This window comes from Callorhinus ursinus, unplaced genomic scaffold, assembly GCF_003265705.2.
Source record: "Callorhinus ursinus isolate GAN/ISIS: 27379988/994484 unplaced genomic scaffold, GSC_fseal_2.0 scaffold1, whole genome shotgun sequence".
NCBI classification, from domain to species: domain Eukaryota; kingdom Metazoa; phylum Chordata; class Mammalia; order Carnivora; family Otariidae; genus Callorhinus; species Callorhinus ursinus.
This window is the reverse complement of record NW_027397063.1, coordinates 69,585,626-69,610,860: the sequence shown is the minus strand read 5'-3', so window position 1 is coordinate 69,610,860 and position 25,235 is coordinate 69,585,626. Positions and strand designations below refer to the sequence as shown.

Below are 25,235 nucleotides of genomic sequence, written 5' to 3'. Positions count from 1 at the left end.
ATTGTGGAGAGGTTCTGGGGTCTTAAGGGAGGGATTGGGAAAATTGGGGCACACCTAGGGGCCTTCAAACAGAAGCTTTGTAACAGCAGGCAAAGAAATACTCAAGTATTTTAGCAACGTGTGTGACCATATCTCTGTGTACTGGTAAGGACCAGCCTTGCATTGGTGTGCAATACCTTTTATTGCCTCGGTATAATCATTCATGCGCGCACAAAGCACAAAGGAGACAATGACTGGAAAGGCTTCATGGGGTCAGTGGTGTGGAGTTGCCTTCTGTGAAATGAATAGGAGTATGGTAAAGAATGTTATAGGATAAGGGGAGAGAGTGGGCAAGGGCACCAGTGTGTGAACCAGCCTAGAACTTGCCTGGTTGAGGGGTGGGCACATAAGGAACCCGGTGCTCAGGTGGCGGTGGGTGAGCACAGTGGAACCCCTGACAGAGCAGGGAAGGAGGGAGGAAGAGCAGCGTGTCCATGTTATCCTTCTCACAAGGGAAGGGGAAAGATCTGGACCAGGAAGTTGCCGGCAAATTGTAGCTGCCATGTGCCAGGTGTGAGGCAGTTTGCTAGCAGTCTCTGATCTACCAGCAGCTGCATGAGGTAGGATTTTCATCATTCCCTCGTCTTACAGGTTAAATCAGAACTTAGCACGTGCCCTGCACCGGGACACACAGTGGCATGCACAGCACAGGCTTTGAACTCAGATTTGTCTGACTGCAAAGCCTGGACACCCCACTCCTACACCATGTAGCCTCTGTGTCCTGTGAATTTGTAGTGACATCTCTGAGGAACGGGCGCTTTCCTTGGGTGGAAGAGTAACTTGTCACAAAAACTGGAGGCACTGGTATCTTCTTCTGCAAAATGAGGAACAGAATCCTTGCTCCAAGTATTGGCAAGGCTCAGGGAAGAGGGTGCTTCCGTCTATCTTGGCTCAGGTGCTTCAGTCTATCTCCTGCTGTCTCTGAGCCTTGACTTGACTTTCACTCTCTTGAGACCACTTCCTGATGGTGACAGACAGAATATGGTGATCATATGGACACTGTGTATTTCTGGTCTTGTGACAGGTCTTTCTCAGAATAAATCAATAACGTGGTTCCTGGTTAGGATTTGGCCTCTCCTATGACTTTAGGGCAGGTGAGGGCACACGACTGTGTGTGGTCAGGCACAGGAGGGTAATACAGGAGGGTTCTGTGCGTGGTTTGCTGGAAACTGGTTGTGATGGCAGTTTTGCCACCAGGATTTTACTGGCCATGGAGAACGTGTGGCTGAGAAATACCGAGTGGAACAATAATTTATCTTTTGCTGGTAGAACTGATTTTGGATTAAATGACATTTGCCACAGAGTTTATCTGTTTTTTAACTTTTGCTTTTAAATTTTGCAATCTGTGTATCAATAGTTTTATCTATAGCTGGGTGAGTCAGTGGGTAATTTTTAATTTGGCTTTAAAAAATGGGGTCACATAAAGAGAAACAGCAGAAGATGCGGATTTTGACCAACAGGGTTAAAGGCTCTGCTTTGCCGCTCACATACTGTGTCCCTGTATTCCCCTGCCCCCCATCCCCTGTCCCATCTCAGGGCCTCCATAAGTTCTTCTTCTTTTTCTTGTTTCTTTCCTGCTCAGTTAGGGTGCTAGATGGTCAGATGAGTGTCCTCATCTCTGGGGTCTGTGAGTGACCCTCACTCTTGGTCAGTTAGCGGCAGAGTTTTGAGGGGATTTTTTTTTTAAGATTTTATTTATCTAATTGACAGAGAGAGAGAGAGAGAGAGAGAGAGACAGCGAGAGAGGGAACACAAGCAGGGGGAGCGGGAGAGGGAGAAGCAGGCTTCCCGCGGAGCAGGGAGCCCGATGAGGGGCTCGATCCCAGGACCCTGGGACGATGGCCTGAGCCGAAGGCAGACGCTTAACCGACTGAGCCACCCAGGCGCCCCTTGAGGGAAGTTTTTTAATCAGGTTTGTTGACGGTGACCTTGACTGGCAAAAGAAACAAATTGATGGTCTTCATTTTTTCCCGCCACCTGACAGCTGTGCACCTAAGAAGTCTGTCAGCTTTATACCTGAAAGACGTAAAGTCTTTCAGCTTTATACCTTTTCTAATCCCCCCAATATTTCTGTGTTTCATGCTCAAGAGTAGGATGAAGCCAAACAGTTATTACCATGTACATGGAGCTCTTGGAAGTTTGGTGGGGGAGAGAAGATTTTCACTGTGAAACTCTTAAGTGATGTCTGTATAGGACATGTTTCATGTGCCATCGGTAGAAAGGTGATTCAGCCTTCAACCACCCTGTCTCCCAGCCTTGGTCACATCCTGAGCAGCCTTTCTCAGTCTCTTCTTTGGAGGCAAGCTCTGTCCAGTTCTGCGAACCTCAAGAGTGTGATGACCCTGGAAAAAGCCTTGTTGTTTTTCTCTGGGAAAACCTGAGTGGCCACACCTTCTGTGGTTCTTGCAGGGAGAAAGGAAGAAGAGTGATGTTGGGAGTGAAAATATTCGTGTTAATGTAGCCAGGCCATGTTTATGAATGTGTGCACATGGGCCTGATGGTGGTTTATCATGTTTTAAGCTCGTATGGCTTATATTATTTATAATGCAGAGAGACTTCTGGGTGGTACCCTACTTCTGTGTAATATTTTAGTGTCTTCACTAGTTTGAGTTGTACAGTGAGTCTATGAGGTATGCTGAGTTGAGGTTATATTTTTAGGGTAGGGGAAGTGGAGGCTCAGAAAGGTAAGTGGTCTGCTTGAGATAGATGTGAGCCGTAGGTCTTCTCATCAGTGTTTCACAGAGTTGTTTTGCTCTGAGAAAATTAGACTGACAACATTTGTGATTTTTTTTTTTGAAGGACGAGGTTTAGAAGGAATGGAAATTATGCTGTTTATGTTAATACTAAGGTATACCAAGGCTCTAGTCATAATATGACTCAAGACTGGGAATTTAAAGTACCATTGATATAGGGAATGAAGCCATGGAGAGTTCACAGATTTTCTCAATGGATGACAGTCCACCCATCCTCTCCATCCATCCATCCATGCATTCATCCTTCCGTCCGTCACCCATCCATTCATGTCATCATATTTTTTTTTTTTACAAAAAATGTACAGTGTACCAGCTTCCATGCTGAGCCCTGATTCATTAAAGTTAAATCAGAATGACGTGTGGCCATTGAGAGTTTAAAGTGTGGCCAGTTTGAATTGAGATATGCTGTCAGTGTGAAGTATTCATCAGATTTCAAAGGCTTTTTAGGAAAGAAAATGTCAAATATCTTATTAATAAATGTTGTGTTCCTCACTTATGAAGTGGTAATATTTTGGTTGTATGGGGTTAAATGAAACGTATTATTAAAAGTAATTTCTCCGGCTTTTTTCTTGCTTTCTGAAAACGTGGCTTCGGCTAGCAAATGACAAATTACATTTATGGCTTGCGTTACATTTCTGTTGGGCAGTACTGCCCTGGAAGCTTGTTGTCTAGTAGGGGTAGCAAGATACACACCCATGTGTCCTTCTCTGGTAACGCACCATTCCCCCTCGACCCCCCCCTTCCTTCTCTGCCTTGCCTCGCCTTCTTTGGGCTTAGCCCATTTCAGTCTGACGGAAGCTGTTCTTACCCACATCTGTGGGGGCCAAATTCATTTCTTTGTAGCACTGCTCTGATCTGGCCCCGGTGGTCTTGTGACTGTTGACCAACTCTTGCTGCCTTCATTCTTCCTCAGCCCCTCTGGCCCCTCCTCACAGGTGCTTCCTTGCCTCTTGTTCTCCTCACATCTCATAAATGTGCGGGCATTGCAGAGCTTGGTCTTCAGCCGCCATCATTTACTTCGTGCTCACGGTTTACATTCAGTTTACACCTGCTGAGCTTCAGCCCCGTCTGTGTAAGTGCCTTTTGGATACTCCCACTGGAAAAGTTAAAGTTCTTCAGACTCAACCCGTCTTAGCATTGTCACGTTAACAAATGATACCCCCCTCTGTCTCTTCAATCACCCAGGCCTAGAAACTGGGACTCAGTTGCCAGATGCCTGCTCCCTTCCCTTCACCTTTCTCTCTTGTCATCCTCAGATCTTACCGGAGTCAAGCGGGGTGGACTCCTACCTGCCCCTCCTCCACCTTCGCTGTCCCGCCTCAGTCCCCACCCTCAGCATCTCTCATCTATAGTGGCTTAATTATTCTGCCCTTCTTCCATCCCAATTCTCTGTTCTTCTTCCAGAGCGACTTTCCAAAAATGCAAACCCATTCATGCCATATCTCTGTTTTTAAAATCCTTGGATGATTTCTTCATTCAGGATAAAATCCACAGTCCTTTGCCTGACGTAGAAGACTCTTGGTATTTTGGCCCCTGCCTCTTTCCATCATCGTCTCACTAACTTCTGAGACAGATCCTGCATTCCAGGAATATCCATGAGATTTTCTGTAGGCTCCGTGACTTCACATGCACTGTTTCCTGGTGGGTGAAGACCTCGCTCCTTTCCCCAGGTTATCACGGTAGCTCCCGTATGCCTTTCAAGATTTCGCTCTGACATCTCTGCTTGGAATAAACCTCTGACCCCTGGTAACTCCCCGCCCCTATTTTCAGCTATTTATTGAAGTTGGTTGTGTTTCCTTGAGAACAAAGGTCATTTCTTCTAATTCTGTATCTTCACGTCTAAAGTGGGTGTGCAAGAACTATTTGTTGAATGACTAAGTGCCAAATAATAAAGGGTAGAGACACATTATTATAGAAGTTGTGATGGAAATTCTAGCTAGGTAGGGATGGGAATAGGGAAGGCCCCAGGAAAGGTGGCATTTGAGCTCTGCCTTCAAGTCTGGGGGCATTGGGTTGAGAGGATACAGAGGAAACGCTGGTGGTCATCCTCTATGTGCTGTGTTCTACAGGGCACAAGAATATAGAATAGGCCCCTCCCCTGCTCAGTACTGTCGTCACTAGAGTTAAATAAGGAGGCCCGTCTTAGGAGTCCATCTGGGCTAGTGTCTGTCAGTCCTCAGCTTGGTTATATAACTCAGCAGAGCCTCCTTCCCCCAGTCCACAGCTGGCACGGCAGACAGGCACCCCATCCGGCCTCGTGAACTGCCCTGGGGGAAAGGAATATAGAGTGAAGGCTTGCATTTTCATCTTGACTTCTCCTTTGGAACTGTCTTTCTGGATAGTAGAGAGGTGACCTCAGCAGCCAGAGACAGGAAAGAGCAAAATGAGTCATCACAGGCCCTAATGAGGTGCATGAGGGACCCTTGCTGGGAGGGTCAGGTGAGGTCGTGCTGTGCCGAGGGTGGGTTTTGCCTCGGGGCTCTAGGCAACACTGGAGCAGAGCTGAGCTAATTTTACCCACAGGAGCTGACTGTGCTGAAGGGCAAGGCTTATGACATTGGCCTGATCATTCTGTGATGTCCGGAGAGCTCCCAGGGCACAGCCCTGTTACGCAGGGGCCAATTTTCCTCTGCCAGATGCATACATTTTTCCATTCGGTGTGCCTAGCAGCACAAGGAGCTCCAGACTTGGTGGAAGGCTGGGGGACTGGGTTTGGGTCTGGCCTCCGCTCCTTGCTTACTAGCCGTCCGACCTTGGACGTATTATATAATCTCTCTGAGTCTCAGTTTCCTCGTTTGTAGAGTAGGACTTCTACCTGTGTCCTCTGATTGCTCTTAGGTTCACACACCGGGTGACGCTTAGCCGGTGTCAGCATGTACCAGCCACTGCTGCAGCTGCTTTGCTCATAGTGACTCATCTAATCCTCTAAGCAGACCGATGAGGGAGGGACTCTTCCTATCTCTATTTTACAAATGAGGAAACAAGGACAGAACAGACATTTCTGGAGGCCTACTCTGTGGAGCTGCACAGAGCAGATGGGCTGGGTCTGCAGCCTGCATGCCTTTGAGGTACGCAAATACTCAGTGGCAATTCTGGAAAGCAAAGAGGTCGAGCCAAGAATTCTCAGGAAAGAGTCAGCCATTCTGCTGTAAACACCCTTTATTTTATATGAATTAGAGTTTAAGTTGACCGTAAACTAGTTTATGTGGTTCTGATTAGCTTATGCCCTGCGATTTCTGTTCCTTAGGTCTGTTAGGCTCATTGTGGTAAAGTGAGCTATTTTTCTTCCCTCCTTGGAGGCCAGGGAGAAGGTCCCCGGTACAGACAGACCTAAGTCGTACTTGAGCAGATCAAGAAATAGAGGAATGGATCATCCATGAACTATCTACCGTGTCCGCCCCTCCTACCCCGCCCCAGGTCTTCTGCATCTTCAGGCTTAAAGTGCGGGACAGATGTTCTACATCATTTAAGTGGAAAGGCATTAATTTGAGATGCTCACAGAATTGTTAGAAAGGCTGGAGCAGTGGGAGCAGGAGGCTATGTTGGCAGCTATTGAATTTCTGAATTTTTTCCATAGCCACAGTCCAGGGATGAGGAAGCCGCCGCGGGGGCCTCTAGACTTTTCTCAGCATCTTCATAGCTGGTGGTAGGATGTTGGATTGAAACATGGAGCGGCGTTTTGGATCACGATGGTGCTTGCCAGTAGAAGTAGGCAGGAAGCTTTAGCCTCACTTCCACCTTGTAGGTCTCACGCAAGTACCTCTTGTTGCTGGGCACTAATTCATTAGCTTCCAGGCAGTGTGGGAAGTGTGGTTTCTAGCAGCCTGCTTCTGCAGTACGGGAAGGTGCTTTAGAGGTGGGAAGGAATTCTGGTGAGTCCATTGAGAAAATATACCCGCCACCTACACACTCCTTTGGAAGTGCCCACGCATTATTATCCCCAGACACTTAATATGTACCGTTAGTTATAATATAATTAGGTCTAATGTTCTACTCAATATTTGTTTATTTACATAAATATATAACATTAATACACTTGTTACCCCCCAAATTTAGGTAATTTGCCCAGTGACAGTTTCTGAATTGTGTTTTCCTTGGTGTTTTGTTTTTTTTTTAATTCCAGCATAGTTAACATACAGTGTTATATTAGTTTCAGGTGTGCCGTATAGTGATTCAACAATTTTGTACATTACTCAGTGCTCATCATAATGGGTTCTCCTTGGTTTTGGTCAAAATGGTTGATATGTAATTTTCCTGTTCAGTTTAATCTCTTGGGAGTCATGCCCTGGACAGTTGTCTTGTTTACATAGCTTGTTCCCACCTGTTTATTAGACACTTACTATGAGCCTGACACTATGCTAGATTTGGTACTGTGGGCAGAGAAGTCATGGATTCTTCCATTGGGAGCCCTCACCAGGAAGAGAATGACTAAGTTAGGTACATGATAAGACTACAGGAAGGTTATGATTGACGTGCTGGACAGCAGGCTGAGCAAATTGAAAGAGAAATGGTTCCAACTGGACTGAGAAGCAAGGCAGGTTTCATGTAGGGTGACCGTGGCTGGGTGGTTCTCGGCTGGGGGCAGTAACATCTCTCTAAGGGACCTATGCAGATGTGGTGGAGTGTTTTTGTTGTCTCAGTGCTGGAGGCCAGAGCACGATTGTCATTCAGTAGGCAGGGTCAAAGATGCCAGATGTCCTATAAGGCATGAGACACTGTGCAAAGAGCTGCCCTTCTTCAAAGAGCAATCTCTTTCCTGTTGGGAATGACCAGCAGGCCTTGAAAGATATCTAGGATATCTATATTTGATCTTGGGCTGGGGAGGGTAGTAGGTCAAACAAAGCGAACAATGCAAGCTAAGAGTTCAATCTGAGTAAAGCGAAGGATGTGTGCTGAATGGCAGCGGGAGGGAGTCAGTTCATGGCGAGAATAGAAGGTTGACTCCCAGTTACTGAGAAATTTGAGGTGTTACATATAGCACTTGGACTTACTCTCTTGCCATTGGGAAGCCACTGGAGATGTTAGCGCAAAGTCCGTGGAGCAGAAACCTAGCCTGGCCTTACCACCCTTGTCTCAAGTAGGCTTCAGTGATGCCTTCTGAATGAATGAATGCCCTGGGCAAGCCGTTCACAGGAGTTGGACTAGTTGGTACCTGAATTTTGCCAGATACAGGATCCTGTGGTCTAGGGAGAGCCCGGCAGGCAGCATTTGGACTTGGGAGAGTACACGGCGGCCTGCCACACGCATCCTGTCTCCACAGCAGACAAGAGGGTGGAGTTCAGGCAGTAGTCGCAGAGAGGAGCTGATGGCTTAAGCATCTTGAAAGAGAGGGGGTTTCTTCCACGGCTCTCCCTTGTGGAGCCCTTGGGCCGCGAGGCATGTGAAGCGCAGACTGAGAGTCCTCATTAATGCTCTTGCCTCTCGAGCTGATTAAAAATCGCCGGTCACATCAGCAGTTTGCTGACAAGCTTTCTGCGCTGAGACCATGACTACAGCTGCTCTTGGGGAGTGGCTTGCCGGTCCGGGTGGTGACACTGTCACGAGGTGTGCCCTGGGCCGTCCCGGAGAGTTCTAGGGGCCCTTTGACAATCTGGTCAGTCCTTCTTCCTTCTTTCAGGATGGGCTTCTGGGCTTTGGGAGGGAGAGCTCGGGAGGGGACTGAACAAACCTGTGTGTGAGATGCTACGTTGTTAGCACCTCTCTAACATTTCATTCTGAAACCAAGAGGAGAGAAATGGGATGTGGATGTATGGCGTGGCCCCAGGGCCCTCATTTCATGGTCCAGGGAAGGAAAGTGATTTGCCCAGGGTCACATAGCGAGCTAGCTACAGACCAGCCCAGCACCTTTATAGCAGGGTTTTTATTTATTTATTTATTTGCTTGTTTATTTATTTATTTTTTAAAGATTTTATTTTTATTTATTTATTTGACAGAGAGAGACAAAGCGAGAGAAGGAGCAAAAGCAGGGGGAGTGGGAGAGGGAGAAGCAGGCTCTCCGCTGAGCAGGGAGCCCGATGCGGGGCTCGATCTCAGGACCCTGGGACCATGACCTGAGCCGAAGGCAGAGGCTTAATGTCTGAGCCACCCAGGCGCCCCTGTAGCAGGGTGTTGATTGTACTCTGCTGCTGGGGGGGGAGTGGGTAGTGACATAGGCTCTGAACTTGGCTACAGGCTCAGCTACTTCACTATATTATGGACCCCCAGCTTCCTCATTTGTTAAACAGGTGTCATGGTCATATCTGACATTAAGCATTTAAAAAGATGGGGCATTCGAAAAGATTTATTGACTACAAAGAAATACAGAAGTATTTCTTCTTCTTTTGATGTGGATGTTTATGGACTGGAAATGGGTGGCACTGTCTGTAGAGAAAGGATGGGGCGTGAAGACTTGGGGATCCACTTCCCATTGCACGGTAAAGAAATTTTGCAATCGAATTTGTAGGCATAGCACTAGTGGGGAGATAGGGCCAAATCTTGGGTTTGGGAGGAATTGTGGGTACCTTCTTTCCTGGAGCCAGGAAGTCATGTAGCAATATCATGGGAGATGTGGCTAGAGAGATGGGTTGGGGGCCCATCCTGGAGATCCTGAATGCTGGCCTGAGGGCTGTTGGACATTATTTTTTGTGCAGTTCAGGTTACTGGTTGGGGTCAGCTGGGAAAGCCAGGATGACACGGCGATTAAGCTGGCAACACCCTCAGGATGGGCAGGGAGCCTGGGGCAAAACTCCGGCAATAGGCAGGGAATCGTGCAGTCGGAGCAGGGGCCTTGAGATGGGATGATTCCCAAGTTTTGGGCACATTAATTTTTGTAGTGGTTCAACTTTCTACTTGAGGTTATAATAAAAATGATGATACAGGTATAGAGCTGAGAAGTTTTCAAGAGTTTCACATCCATTAACTCCTTCGGGTTAAATTAAGGGGAGATAGAAAGCAAGATTGTTCTCATCCCTATTTTATAGATAAGGAAATGGGGACTCAGAGACAGATGGGATTTTTAAAAAAATTTTTTATTGTTATGTTAATCACCATACATTACATCATTAGTTCTTGATGTAGTGTTCCATGATTCATTGTTTGTGCATAACACCCAGTGCTCCACGCAGAACGTGCCCTCTTTAATACCCATCACCAGGCTAACCCATCCCCCCACCCCCTCCCCTCTAGAACCCTCAGTTTGTTTTTCAGAGTCCATCGTCTCTCATGGTTCGTCTCCCCCTCCGATTTACTCCCCTTCATTCTTCCCCTCCTGCTATCTTCTTCTTTTTTTTTTTTCTTAACATATATTGCATTGTTTGTTTCAGAAGTACAGATCTGTGATTCAACAGTCTTGCACAATTCACAGCGCTCGCCATAGCACATACCCTCCCCAATGTCCATCACCCAACCACCCCCTCCCTCCCACCGCCCACCACTCCAGCAACCCTCAGTTTGTTTCCTGAGATTAAGAATTCCTCATATCAGTGAGGTCACAGATGGGATTTTTGAAGCCACTTGGCTGGTTGGTATGGAAGGCGGAAGCTGGGATGCCCAGTCTTAACGCTTCCTCCTGTGCCAATGACCTGGGTCAGTGGTTTTCTCAAGCTTGCTTTCTCCGCCTTTGCCTATCTTGGTTGACTTTCTTGGAAGCCTAAAATGGCCTTGGGTTTCAGAGGTTCCCGAAACAAGCTGTAAGATTTTTCACAGATGAGCTGTGGGGAATTGGGAACACAAATGTTTTCCTCCCTCAAGCTCTTTATTGCTATCGTGTTGTTTGTTCAGGTTGAAAATGTCCATGAGAGCATTGAGCCCCAGGCGCTTCTTGAGGATCTTTGCTTTGGACACAGTGCTACCTCTTTTACATCTGTGACCTTAGATCAATTTATAGATGAGGTGATCATAACATAGTATTTATCGTAACATTTTATTATGCCATTAGGTAGTTCTAATAAGAGCCTTGTTTGGTAGATAACAATGTTATCCCATTTTACAGATGAGAAAACAGGCTTAGTGAGATATGAATAACTTGCTTGTTGGCAACACAGGTCCTAAATAGACGATAATCCAAATCTTCTAATTTGAGAACTCTTTCTTCTCTGCTACTCTGTAGCTGTCTCGCTGGTAAAAACACAGAGCTGCTTAATTAAGGAGGTACAGTTCACCTTGAAGGTTACTACCATCAGAGCTGGAAGGCACTGTGAAGAGCCCAGAAGGCTGCTGGTTTTCAAGCTGTGCTTTCCTGAGTAACACAGCGTTGCAGACCTCCAGGAGTGGGGTTGGGGCTGGGGTGCTGGGTGGGGGAGGTGGCAACTGGGGGAAAAGAGCTGGGGAAAGGGGAGCTCCAGAGCCCAGCCTGAGTAGCTCTGGTGTTACCTACTTTACAAGTAGGCATCTGCAAAGCATTTTGTTTAAAGGAAAGTCTCCATGGTTGGGGAAAAAAAAAGTTTGAAAACCAGTATGCTAGCCCAGTGTGTCTGTTCACCAAAGCTGAGAGACAGAGTGGCTTAGCACCATTCGCACTTGTGAGGGGTCCTGGGTTTTTATTCCCTCGTTCAAGGAAATGTGCATTCTGTCTACCTCCTCCTGAGGCCTTTGGGCACCTGGCTGCAGGCTCAGGGTCATGCAGCCTCAGAGTAGCTGCAGAAGCTTCAGGCTGCCCCATGCACACGATCCTTGCCCTGTGTCCTTCACCTTGGCTGTGTGTCTCCTCTTCAGACCTTGGGACCCTCACTGAGTTTAGTTCATTTCTGTGAAGGATAGAGTGGAAATGACCGCTGGTATTATGTTACTCCCCTGGCCCAACCTTCAAAGACGTTGTCTAACTGAATACATGTGACTATCGAGTGTTCATTGTATGCACAGTGCTGAGAACACAGGCAAGGCTCCTGACTCCAGGGGCCTTCCAGGGAGACAGAAGCAAATAAGGAATATGGTCAACTCTTTCTGTAGAGTGATGCTTGTGCTATATATGATCGTTTTCTGTGATAGTTATGTGAGGATGATTTCATCTCCTAGAAATGGGATAGGGAGAGTCTGGACAATAGGAAAGAAAGTTAGAAATTGGAGCGTGCATTCTAGAATTGCAAGGGATTGAGTTTGCATCGGGAGTTAGTTAATCCTGTTCTCTTCCTCTTACTGTCTCTGGGACTTGCACAGTTTACCCCTCCTTTAGGCCTTTATTTCCTCATCTGTATAATGGGTGAGACTGCCTCGGTCACAGGGCAGTTGATGGGATTAAATGGGATGATATATGCAGCCTGCTTGTACAATGCTCAGCACAGAGTAAGCACTCATTAAATTATAGTTGTTTTTGTTATCATTATTATTTGCCAGTGAGGAGTGAAAGAGACCATTTGAAAAAACCTGATCAGAGCTTTGCTTCTCAAAAACAAAAACAAAAACAAAACAAAACAAGAAAACCACTCTGCTTTCAGAAATAGAATCAATCTAATCACCTTAGGCTACAATAATTATTTAGTTTCAGTTTACCTGGCTGAGTTACCTCTTTTTCTCTCCACTTATCTGCCCACCTCTCCCATTAGTGGCCTACCCACATAGCTCCTCACTGGACATGGCTCTTCATTGCCTGGGCTTAAATGCTTCCTTTGGCCTGGAAATGTCCTTTGTCGCCGCCCCCGTCCCACCCTCATTTAATCTGTAGCCTGGAAGTCTGTGCCTCCCACTGAGGATACACTGCTGAAGTCTGAACTTCTGGAGTTGGCCACCTCTTGTCCCCTGTTGCAGTCATGTCTGCATCTCAGAGTCCTGTGCTGTATCCTCCCTGGGGATTTGGGCACACGCGCCTAATAGGTGCTCACACATTGCTGTGATCAGTTAATTTAGTGCCTTTCTCCAGTGTTAAGCACAAGGAAGCAGACGATCCCCAAAATGCAAACCAGAAAATAATCATCACTGAGCTGTTTGCTCATCAACCTTGGGAATGGATTTCTGGGGGAAGATCTGGCCCCTCCTTCAATGACATTGATGACTTGGGGTCTTTGCAGAAGTTGAAGAGAATCGTGATGACTAGCGTGTTGGGAGAGGCCTGAAGGAAGCCAGCCCAGTGAAGTGCACTCTCAGAGCTTCTTGGGTTTCCTCTGCTCCCAGGTGGATCTGCAGCAGACCTCTGGTGTGCAAATGGACCTCTCTGTGGCCTGGGATGCATGAATTCCAGGTTGAGCCTCCAAGAGGAGAGCTGTGCTGGGAGGTTTAATGGAACCTCTGTCCTTTTGGTATCTGCAACTTGAAATACCCTGTGCCCTTGATTAATTCATGCTTGGGAGCTTCCTTACTGCTCTCTGGTAAATAGCTTGTTACTGTACGTCTATTTCCCCCACGGGCTTATTGCAGAGAGACTGGAACCTGTGTTTCTAACAACTTCTCTAAGGAGAACATCACAGGTCACGTTTCCAGAGCTGAGAATCTCAGGGGGTCTTCTGTACATCCCTCTCTATTGCCTCTCTTTGGGTTGGCATTCGCTTGTAGCTGCAAAGGGAGCGCTGAAAATCCGACAGTGAAAATCCGAGCTTCAGCTGCCAGGGAGAAGCATAGTGAATTCAGAACCCTGTAGAATAGTCAAATCATTTCCCTTTCATTCCCAGAGCCTTCGTGTTTCTTTGTCTTGAGAATGACCTCACTGCTTTTTTGTATTTGTAATGGAATGCACAGTCATTTACAAGTAATCACACAATAATCCCTTACACTTTTGGACCGCCTTCCCGTTTTCCAGAGGGTTTTAACTCTCATTATCTCATTTGATCCTCACAACTGCTCGGAGAGGAGGCAGGAGGGCCATTTTAATCTCTAATTTTCAGGTGTAGAAAGTGAGGTTTAGAAAAGTTAAACAGTTGGCCGGAGGTCACACAGTGAGTACGTGGTGGAGTTGGAACTGGAATGTCAAGTAGTCTAACTTCCAAACCAGTGTTCCTTTTATTACTTGCTCTGGATGTGACCTTGGGAATATACTTAGGCTCTCTGAGCCTCCTCTTTGCTGTCATGAGATTGGGTATACTACTGCGGGTGGAGTAGCCAGTAGGGATTAAATGAGGCTGCCTGGGAAGGCCTTTACAAGTTGGGAAAGCGCGCTGCTAACGTGAGGCATCGCTACTGCATCTACCTTGAATCCAAATGGTGCCATCAGAACTGTGGCAGAACAGAACCTTTTCTCCCCCGTTTGGTAAAGACGGTGAGGTCCAGAGTGGTGCTGGAGCGGTCAGGGATCATGAGCCCCGAGCCCTGTGATCAGCAAGTTGGACCCGCCGTCCTGCCTGTAGGCTGCTTTGTTATCCTGAGAGTGCTTGAGCTGGCAAGGCCCTCTTTTCCTGCAGAGCTCTCTCTGAATGTTCCTTGGAACATCCTTGTCTCCTGGAGACAGTTTTAGGTCTGGCAGGACAGTGGGGCAGGAATGGGGAGCTGGGAATGGGATCTGCGTCCCTGAGCTTCGGCCACAAAGGGTAGGAATGCAGCATGGGGGAGGGGGTAGAGGTGGACCGAAGAATGGGTCTCCAAGGCCTCTCTCCTCATTTCTCAGTGACTGGGATTTAACAGGGCGCGTCTTGTGAGTCCACAAGGCCCGCGGTTCATGTGCAGAATTGGGGACCGGGAAGGGTTGCTTAGCAGTAATGCTTCCTGGAAGAACCCAAAAAGGATGGATTTCAAGTTGGCAACAAATGCTTTGGGAACTAGTGGTGAGATATGGCCGGGAAACGGCTAGAGTACCCGAGGGTTGAGATCTTGGGTCCCTTAGTGTCTGTATCCGTATTCACTTAACAAAAATTCCAGGGCAGTGGAACAGATATAGGTTGTTTGTATGGTTAGAAGGGGCAGGATGAGGAATAGGAGGTTGAAATCCAGGAGCCAGATATTTTTTCCATATAAGGAAGAACTTTCTGTTGGGAGAATGGAATTTGCAGCTGCAGGAGATAATGATGGCCACCTCACTGGAGACCTCATGGCCACCACGGGGGGATTTAGGACCAGGGGGGACGTCGGGCTTAGTGGCACTTACGGTCTTCTCTCGTTTCAAGACCCCAGAGCCAATGGCTCTCAGTGGTCAAGGGGAAGAGAGACACATGTACATTAGGGAATGCAGGATATGTGGATATGGAAACTGATTTGTGGATATGGAAGCTGATTTCCAAATGCGATTTTGCAAAATGGAGGGTAGATATAAACTCTTCTTTCTTGGTTTTCATTCTTATCCCTGTAGTCTGCTTACTCCTTGGCTTTCCGAGTGTCCAGGCCATCCGTGGGCAGCTGTTCTCCATGGAATGTCTTTTCTCTCTGCTGGTATGTTCCTGTTGGAGTATTGGAAGGGACTCCGAGCTCCTGACAGGATGACAGTCTTTCTACAGAATCACCAAGTCGCATGTAGTCTTCTCAGTTACAGAAGAGAACCATCCCTTAGCCCTCTTCAGACCTGCCTCTGGGACCTCTTGGGAGTGCTGCAGTGGCAGGAATTCTGTACTGAGTTCTGGTTCTGACATGTGGTGGAAGGTTCTCTGACCCTGTTTCCCTCCCTCCTTCAGTGGCCCCTTATAGTTGTGTGCCTTTCTTAAACACGCAGTAAACGAGAAGTGCTTGCTGCTTTGCGGATGTTTATGGCACGCTTGCAAAAATATAAAGCAAGTAACCAGGGTAAATGTGTCATGACTATTTGGACGGACCGAGGAGTAGCTGCTTTTAGAGCATGTAGTTGGACAGTTTTGGGTTACCCACTCGGTTTGTAGACGATGGAATATAAGCTACAAGAGGAGAACTGATTTTTCCAAAATCTTGAGTGGCTGACCTGGGCTTAGGGCTTGGGTGCCCGGGCTCCCTGAGCGGTACTGCTTACTGCTGGAAGATTCCCTGGGGATGAGAACTAGCGTCCCCATGGTGCAGACCAGGATGTGGGCAGGGACTCTGAAAAGATGGCTCACATGACGCAGAGAAGGCCTTTACAGCCAACCGTAGGATAAGATCACTGTAAAAAATAGAAGTGCTGGGAGGACGAGGCATGGGTTCCCTTGTCCAGGCAGCCCCCTCGTGCCCTGCACTGCCATTTTCCCCACCATCCCATCTTTCTGCTTCCTCTTCTGCTAATTCCATCTGGAGTCATTTTAGACCAGACCCCTTCCTGACTGACTTTACTGGTCCAGTTTAGTTACCAAACACTTCTTGGGACCTTCTGATCTACAAATTAAATTGGGCACTCAGCCCTCCTTCTCTGCACCCCCCTAGCAACGTTCTCCTGAAAGTCTGGTTTTTTCCTGGGTTTTCCTGCCTGGTGTCCGTCCTATGAGTAACTCAGGCAAAACTAAGTTCCCAGGAGGATTTTTGGTCCAAGGGAGTCAGGGAATTGGGACCAAGGGTGCGGATTGTTTTAGGGCTCATCTGCCATCAGAAGAACTATGGACTGGCTTCCTGGTGACCTCTTCAGGTACACCTACCCCAGATACCACCCGCCTCCCCTGAATTACTAGATCAACTCCATAAATGTCATTGTATTCTAGATGGCCCCATTCCTCAGGTGAACTTAAAGCCTTTCAAATCCGTCACTTCCTTGTTTGGGCTGAGGAGCCTTTTTCCTGTTAACAGGACAGCCTATGGAGCAGTTGAGACTCTACTTCTTTTGGGGTTAATCATTTACTCCAAGTAAGGAATTATGTCATAAGTGGGGGCATGTTCTTCAAGTGCCAGAGGAGAGAAGGGTGATTTTTCTGACATCCTCTAGCCTGCTTCTCCATATATGGAAATGTTTACCCACCACACTGATCTATTGGAAGAGAAGGAGGTGACTCAGGGTTTAGGAGAAGCAGGATTTGAATTCTTGTTTCCAGAACAAAGTCGCCCCCGTCCACCCCCCCTCCCCACCCCCTGTCCCCTCCATTCCTTTGCCCCTTGTTCTGGAAGCTGAGGAGAGAAAGTGTCAGTGCTGTTCCCCTCAGGCCTTGGGACCACCTCTTGCAGTGAGACTCAGGGTGTGTGAGAGGGAGTGAGGGCCAGCGGAGGGCCAGCTGCCTGTGGGGCCCGACTCGCGTGAGTACATCATTACTGACAGAGCAAATGGCGTTTCTGCTCTCAGACCTGGGGCTTGCAGCCCTGAAGGCTTGCACTGCGATGGGACGTGTTGCTGGGAGCGCTGGCCACTTTAATTTGGGGTGTAGGCAGCTGCTTTCCCAGGGGAGCTCTTCTCACAGTGGGATTTAGAGAGGGACTCTGCCTGAGGGAAAATTCTGTTTGTATGTTAAAAAAAAAAAAAAAAGAGATATTTCCTCCCACCTGAGGCCTAGCCAGAACTGGGTAGAAAGGTAATTTGGGAGTGTTGTCATCTGTCTGATTCCTAGGGCTGGAGCCACAAGTTAGAAGGACGTTTGTGGACACTTGGGGAAGGATAGTTTTAGCTTGGAAAGCAGAGTTATGGTTGGCCTTCAGGGCATAAAAAATATTGCTATATATGCAGCATTTGCATGGCATCCACAGTTTGGAATAAATTCCCGGCGTGCGGTACGTTGTGAGGGTTGATGGACTCTTAGAGCTGGAAGGAGCCTTAGAGATGATTGGGTTGGTCGGCCTCTGTTTGCAGCAGGATGGTGGGCAGTGGAGGCCCAGGGGGCACAGCTAACTTGCCCTGTGGGTACAGGGCTGATTCGTTGGGATTGGAATCCAGGTCTTTCGCCTCTCGGATCGTTCCTCCTTCCATTGCACTTCACCTGCCCCCGTAGGCAGAGGTGGAGGAGAACATGCCCATTTTGCAGATGAGGAAACTGGGACTCTGGATGCCAGAGCTGCCCACACTTACTGATCTGATGGGTGAGACTGAGAACTAGCACCTAGTTCTCCCAATCCAGACCTCTTTCTATCATGTTCATGGGCTCAGATGCCTGAATTTGTTATTTGTAAAATTTTTCCTTTTTTTTTTTTTCCCTTTTCGGTTTCAGCTTACTTTTGTTCCGCTTCCGGTCTTGTGAATGTTGTTTGAATGTGAGTTGCTGCCTTCTGATCTGCTTTGCTGTCTGTATCTTTCTCTTCCTGAAAGGGGATGATAGCTTGTCCAAGCTGCAGAACTGACTAGTGGAGGCCCTTCTTTCAGTTTCTCCCAGGTGGTGGAAATTATGCACGGGCCTTGAAAGAGACTGAGCAGGGCTTTCCATCTTAGCTTCTACCACTGTTCTTGAAGCTGTCAGAATTCTGGAGTGTAATTCCCATTGAAAGGTGAGCCCGACTCTGAATGGATTTTATACACAGACACAGACACAGACACACACAGACACACACACACACACACACACACACACACCTACACACAACACACACAGACACAGACACACACAGACACACATATACACATACTTCTTTGCCTTCTTTGATACCATGGCAACTTTCAAGAGAGACTAAGAGGGCACCACCCTCTCTTACAGTCTACCAGATAATTACATGGCCACGAGTAGTTCTTTGTAGTCAGTTTGGTTTCTGGCGAACCTGGGGGCCCTTTCCTCCAGTTCAGGGAAGATAGTGTCTTGGGGAAGCACCAGCACACCAGTGGCATTAGGTGATGGATCGTAATAGCGCAGGAAAGTGCTCCGAGATGTCTGTCCAGGGCTGAAGGGAGGGCTACCAGCTCCCTAAGCTGCTCTGAAGCACCAGGGAAGCAGGATCTTGCCAGGACCCCGGGAACCTGTACCCAGCATGTCTCCTGCCCCATGGCTACAGTGGGGCTGCTTGCGAACCCTGCTCATCGGATGGGAGGAGGCTGCCTGGAAGCAGGAAGGCTTGGGAGGTTTCCCAGCTGCGGTGGTGACAGACAGGGGCACTAAGAGGTCAGGGCTGGTGGTGGTGCAGGTGTGCATGCTGGTACTGTGAAGGAGGACAACTGACGTGAATGGAGGGCTTTCTGGGTGCCAGGCACTGGGCTAAGCACTTGACCTAAATCACCAAGTCACTACTACCGCTACCCATGAGTAGATGCTATTTTTTTTTCACTTTATTTTTAATTTTGGTAAAATACGCATAACATTTACCATCTACACATTTTTAAGTGTACAGCTCAGTAGTGTTGAGCGCAGTCACCTCTCCTGCCACCCATCTTCAGAACTTCTTTCATTAAGCAAAACTGAAAATCCATAGCCGTTAAACACTTGACTCCCTGTTCCCCTCCCCCAAGCCCCTGACAACCACCATTCTCCCTTCCGTGTCCGTGAATTTGACCCCTCTGGGCACTTCACATGAAGTGGAACCGTACAGTAACCATCCTTTGGCAACTGCCCTATTTCACTTCGTGTGATGTCTGCAAGCTTCGTCCGTGTTGGGGCGTGTGTCAGAATTACATACGTACATACCATAGTTTGTCAGTCCACTTAGGTACTGTTGTTTACCTCCATTTGAGAGAGGAAGAACCTGAGGCTTTGAGGGGTTAGGTGGCCCAGAGTCACGTAGTCAGTAGTGGAGCTGGGATTTGAACCCAGTACTGTTACGTCAGAGTGCATGTGATCAGGAGCAAGCAGATATTTGATTTTAGTTGACAAGAGTGTGACAAACCAGGGTGATTCTTTTTTTTTTTTTAAGATTTTATTCATTTATTTGAGAGAGAGAGTGAGAGAGAGAGCACGAGAGGGGGTAGGGTCAGAGGGAGCAGCAGACTCCCCGCTGAGCAGGGAGCCCGATGCGGGACTCGATCCCGGGACTCCGGGATCATGACCTGAGCCGAAGGCAGACGCTTAACCAACTGAGCCACCCAGGCGCCCACCAGGGTGATTCTTAACTGGATGATGATACCTCCTCACACCTTGCTGTGACATTTCAGTAACCAGCTATTCCAAAGGACTGCACATAGGTATTTCCCTCCATTCTCAAGCCACATGTGAAGCCCTTCTCTGGCGAATGGTAGGAGGTGGATGGCTCTTCTTATTTGTAATCCTCGTCCCTTTCCTTCACCTTAATTTTCCATCTCCCTCCCCAGTTTTCCCATTGGAAAAAAATCACAAACTGTGCGTCGTTGTCAGGTACTTCAGATCCCTTATGGAACAAGACAGAATATATAAGTCAGTGACATGGTATCGGGTCTTTTTGTGATTACTAAGTCTAGGGACTAGCTGGGCTGCAGAGCAGTGTCCAGAGGCTGCACATGGGATTTTCTGACCTGGCTCTGTTGCTCAATCAGTGTCTAATTTGGGTGCTGATGCTTCTTTCTGAGCCTTAGTTTTTCCCACCTGGAAGATGGGCTGGTTGTCCACAACAGGGAACATTCTGTGCTGAGCCCACCTGAGGCGTTTTACATGATTGATCTCCTTCTGTCCTCCCAGTGCTCCGCAGGTGCTGTTATCCCCATTTTACCTGAGAAAAGTCAGGTCTAGAGAAATGGGAAAACTTGCCTAAACTCCTACAGCTCCTGAGTTGCAAGCAGTAGTGATCCGCATCTGACTCCAAGGCCCAGACTTTAGCCACAGTGCTGGGCGACTTGCCCTAAGTGATCTGTAAGGTTTCTTTCCTTGGTGGCACGGATTCATCTAATTTTATTAAATGTTTATTGGATTCCCACTTACGTGCTTCATACTGTTCTGGGCACTGAGCCAGCACTGGGTTTGGAGTGAAGAAAAAGACACACAGAACAATGATTCTTTGGAGCTTACATTCTAGTAGGGGTGTGTGGAGGAGGCAGATAATAAATGAACATGTAAATAGGAGGGAATGATAAGTAACACTTAGGAGGATTCACACAGGGCACTCAGATGGTAAGTGAACGCAGGAAGGGATCTGGGAGGTGATGTTTAAGCTGAGATCTGAATGATAAGGAGCCAGCCATGCAAAAGTCAGAGGGGAGAAGCATGCAGAGGGCACTGTCCCAGGCACTGTCCCAGGCCGTGGAGTGGGAATGAGTCTGTGCTTGAGGAACAGAAGGAGCCCAGAGTGCTAGGACGTAGTGGGCTGCTGAGGGAGAATCACCATAGGAGGGCAGAAGGGCTGCTGGGTGTAAGTAAGCTAGAGAAGGGGCTTGACCTGAGTTTAGGGGTGATGGGAAGCATCTGAGTATTTGACAAGCATCATTCTGCCTGCTCTCGGGGAAATGGATTACAAGGAGGGTGGCAAGGGTAGAAGCAAGGAAGTCAGGAGGAGACTCTTGCTGGAATCAGGTGGGAGGTGGTGGCAACTTTGATTAGGGCGGTAGAAGTGGGGCCTGAGAGAAGCGACTTGGTTCACGACATGTTTTGGAGGGATTGTCTACAGGATGTCAAGTCCAGTGTCCTTCAGAGAAATGTCAAGGTCAATGGGCAGGAATCTGGGAAGACCCTGATGGAGGTGAAAATGTGCAGTGGGGGGTGCACAGACTTGCAGCTGATTCAGACTAAGGAGTCTGTGTGCTCCCCGCTTTGGTTTCTAACGTTGAACTTCTGGCTAGGGAACAGAGGGCAGTGGCTTCCTGCCTCTGACTTCCTGGCTGAGAGTTGCTGGAACGCCCCAAAATAAGCCCTACAGAACATGCCGCTTCCTTTGCTCTCCGTGGGTATTTGTATAAAGCATTCTTTCCCACCAAGCCTACGGAACAGAGTGATGTTGACTTTGCGGGTGATATTTAACATATTGTTTTTCCTTGATGTGTTGTCTGCTCCTGCAGGGATTCCTGCCTCCTGTGTATTCCCTGGTCATGAGCCTTCAACCACCCTGTAAGATGGGTCTGGAAGGCTCAGTGGGAGCCCAGTAGAGCTGGGGTTTCAGGGCCCCACCTTGGCTCGGGGACCCTGGTCCAAGGGCACCTCCCAAACCTCCTCTTTCATTGACATTTGATTTCACACTTTCTGGCCCTGGCCTCCCCCTTTGTAATTCCTTTTAATGGGCTGGACTTTACTGTAAATCCCCCATTTCTCAGTGGCGTGGAGAAACTGGTCTCATAAAAGTTAGATGATTCTGGGGGTACTTGGATGGCTCAGTTGGTTGGGCGTTCGACTCTCGGTTTTGGCTCAGGTCATGATCTCACAGTTGTGGGATCGAGCCCCATTTTGGGCTCCACACTTAGTGCGGAGTCTGCTTCACTTTCTCTCTCCCTCTCCCTACCTCTCTGCCTGTTCCTCCTGCCCCCCTGCACATGTGTTGTCTCTTTCTCTCAAAACAAATAATAAATAAAATCTTAAAAAAAAAAAGAAGTTAGACGATTTGGTCAATGTGAGGTTGTATCTGAGTCAGGCTGGGAATCTAACATTCCTGACCAAGCCTTGTGCCCTCTGACCACCAGGCCAAAGTGACCCCACATGAGACCTCGTGCCCCTGGGTGCCTCATGGCATTCTTATACGGCACTGGGCCCTGAGCCTGGTGATGCTCAGAGATCATAATCTAAATAACCTCTGTAATTCACTCCTGGGCTTCTTCTGGACGCACTTCTCTTCAAATGGTTTGCGGTCTGTATTACCAGGTTTTTTTTTTTTTTTTTTTTTTTTAATAAAAACTCTTGAACATTCTCTCTTAAAAACAGTGTTTTGTTTTTGCTCATTTGAATTTCCTTTAAAATTTCTTTCATATTACCCATTCATTTAGTCAGCAAACATTTATTGAGTTCTTACTGTATGCCAGGCATTGTGCTAGGTGCTGGGGATTGATTCAAAGATAATTTGGAGGCGTATGGAAGGGGAGTGGATAATTACAGCACCGTGAGATAAGTGCTATAATAGAGGGATATGTAAAGAGCTAGAAATAGCACCATGAATAACATCTCGGAACAAATTGCCTTCTTTTTTCCTTTTGGATTATTCCCTTATGTATATTGCCCAAAGTGGGATTACTGGGTCATTTAAAAGATGAAAACAATTTGGCACTAAAAGATGTAATGACTTGCCTGGGAGAATACAGATCAATTTTCAACAGGGGGAAAATTGTTGACAACTCCAGATTTAAACACTTCACCAGGAGGATTGCGCCGTTTTTATACCACCCTATCATCGTGGTGGCTTTTAGGGGGAGTACCTGTTCTCAGCCTGTCAGGCTGCATGTAGAAACACATATCCTTATATTTAATCTCACACATTAATTGTTAATTCTCACAAGAGCCTAGCTATGTAAGTTATGATTGTTTCCGTTTTACAAATGAGGAAATTTAACTTCATTAAAAGGAAGTGACTTGCTCAGGGTTCTGTAGTTAATTCGTGGGGAATCCAAGAATCAAGTGTAGGTTTTTTTTCTGATTCTAGGACTCCGATCCTGTTCTCCATGTTCTTTTCACCAGGTAGGGTACTTGAGCTCCAACTAGGGCCTGGAATTCGTGTAATGAGCTGTAGGGACTGTTCTCAAGAAGGTCGGAATCTACCAAAGAGGTATAGAAGTTCTGACCTTCAAGAGGGCCAGTGATCCTCTGTGCATCAATCAGAAGGGACCCAAAGATCCATTATTCCTGACCCTGTCCCAGATCCTGGAAGGTTAGTACGTTGCCTTAGCACTGAAGCACAGAATTCCAAGTAGGGCTGAAACCACACTGCAGTTCTATTTTGAAACATTTATTATTTTCCTAGTATGTTTAGCTGTATGTCCCTGACTGTAAATTTATTGATTTCGCCATTGAGGAGTAAAAACTCCCACCCTGGTACCCGGCTTATCATAGCCAGACAGTGATGCCTCCCACGCTGCGCTTCCTTGAGGCTTTGGCTCACTCGTCCCTCAGAGAGCCACGTTCCCTGCCATTTTCCAGACATACCCTGCTTTTTCTCACCTTCATGCTTTAGCTCATGCTGTTCCCTTAGCCTAAGGTGATCTCTCCCATCTTCCTCCAGAGAACTTCTGTTCCTCCTGTGCACTTCTGCACACAGGCCACCTTCTGATGGAGGTGATCCCTGATCACCGTCTACTCTCCACCGTCCACACCTCCCCACGCTAGAAAGGATCTCTCTGCTAACTCATGCCATTGTGGGCTGTGGGGCAATAGAGTATAACTCTGTGGTGCTTATGAGCATGGGATCTTCATTCAGATCTTGGCCCTGACACTGCTAGAGGTGTGGTCCATCAGGTCAGTTAATCTGCTTGAGCCTGCGGCTCCTCATCTGTCAAATGGCTATAAATAGACACAGTAAGTCATAGCGTTGTGAGGATTTATACCATTATCTGTGCTACTTCTATGGTTAGGCACCGTCTCCTACTTTATGTCTCGGCTCTTCTTTCTAGACTGGGAGCTCCTTTAAGGGCTGGAAGGGAAAAACATCTTGCCTGTGCCTTTAACAAATGGGACCTGCCACAAAGGCTCCTTTAAGGGAAAGATTCCAAAGGACCTAACTGTGTGACATCAATGCAGGCTCATTACTCCTTGGAAGCCCCAGTCACATGGTGCCAGGCCTGGAGGGGAGCGCTGAGATAGGGAACTTTGGGCACACGCAGTGTGTGCTGGAGAGGCCTCTGGCTCCCGCTTGGTAACAGGATAGAGGCTGGAGCCTGTGTGCGCCCTGTGTTCTGATTCACCAAGTTGGGTAGTGCCGGCATTTTGCTGAAGGCAGAGTGGAAATCCTGCTTGGAACATGAGACTTGGTTTCTTTTCTGGGTCTTTTCATGGAGGGGAGTTGCAGATTAGAGGAGAAGGTCACTGGAGGTGTGGGTTTGGGCCACCTCTGAGAGCTACCTCCTCCTTTGACTTCTCTGTGAGTGGGGCCACGGAGAAGGGGTCCCTTTGGAGGGGGGAAGCTGTCCTTTAGACACCCCCTACCCTCTCTGTGCTTAGAAACTGACCGTGGAAGGGGATTCAGTTCTTAAAGGGGGAGCTCTGCCATTTAACTTTCTCTTGAATCATTTCCCAAAATGTAGTACCCATGAGTCTCAAGGTCCAAGGGTTTTAGCCTGGCACACTAGGTCGTTCCTGTCTTGGCCGCAACATTCCTTTTCAGCCTCGTCTCCCACCGCATCCCTCCATGTGCTCTGCCACTGGCCTCACCAGATTAGTCACTTTCCCTAAGAACACCCTGAACTCTTCCTTGCGGCCCTTAGCACATCGTGTTCCCTGGGCCTGTTTTCCTCCTCCTCACTCATGGAAACCCTCTTGGGTGTTCAGGCTCGGTTCAGAAGTCATGATCTGCAGAGTTCTTCCAGACCCTCAGAATGACAGTGCGTGTACGTGTGCTTTGCACACTTTTCATTCTGTCTTACGTATTTGAGCCTGTCCCCGGTGAGCCTAGGAGCTCTTTGAGAGCTCAAGGCAAGTCTGACTTGGCACCTACACCTGCTAGGTCCATACGCGGCGCGGTGCCTTATTAAGGACAGGAGGTGCTAGCAAATGTCTGTTTTGAGCACCTGCGAATGCAGGGCACATGACATCGTGTCAGCTACCAGTTGTGCCAGAGGGGGTGTTGAGAAGCTCGTTCTAGGGTTACCCGCGGTTTGTTTGATCATGAGCCCAGCCATTGGAATTCTGTTGAATTGGCTTGATAGCAGCTCACTGCTAACCCTTTCTCAGGCCTGCTTCCCACATACCCAGCAGATGTCTGCTTAGTGCCGGGGCTTGGAGCTTTTTATTTCACTTAAGA

General features: G+C 47.8%; 1 protein-coding gene across 11 annotated transcripts in view; it reads left to right on the top strand.

Moving 5' to 3' along the window:
- The window catches only part of LPP (LIM domain containing preferred translocation partner in lipoma), a 667,328-nt gene that overhangs the window by 36,616 nt on the left and 605,477 nt on the right, over nucleotides 1-25,235 (top strand). Inside the window, exon 1 of one of the 11 annotated variants that reach the window (XM_073895702.1) lies at nucleotides 16,667-16,787. The exons of the other annotated variants lie outside the window; for them this stretch is intronic. The gene's annotated coding sequence lies outside the window, so the exon portion shown is untranslated. Of the gene's footprint in view, nucleotides 1-16,666; nucleotides 16,788-25,235 lie in introns of those variants that run through there. 11 annotated transcript variants of the gene reach the window in all.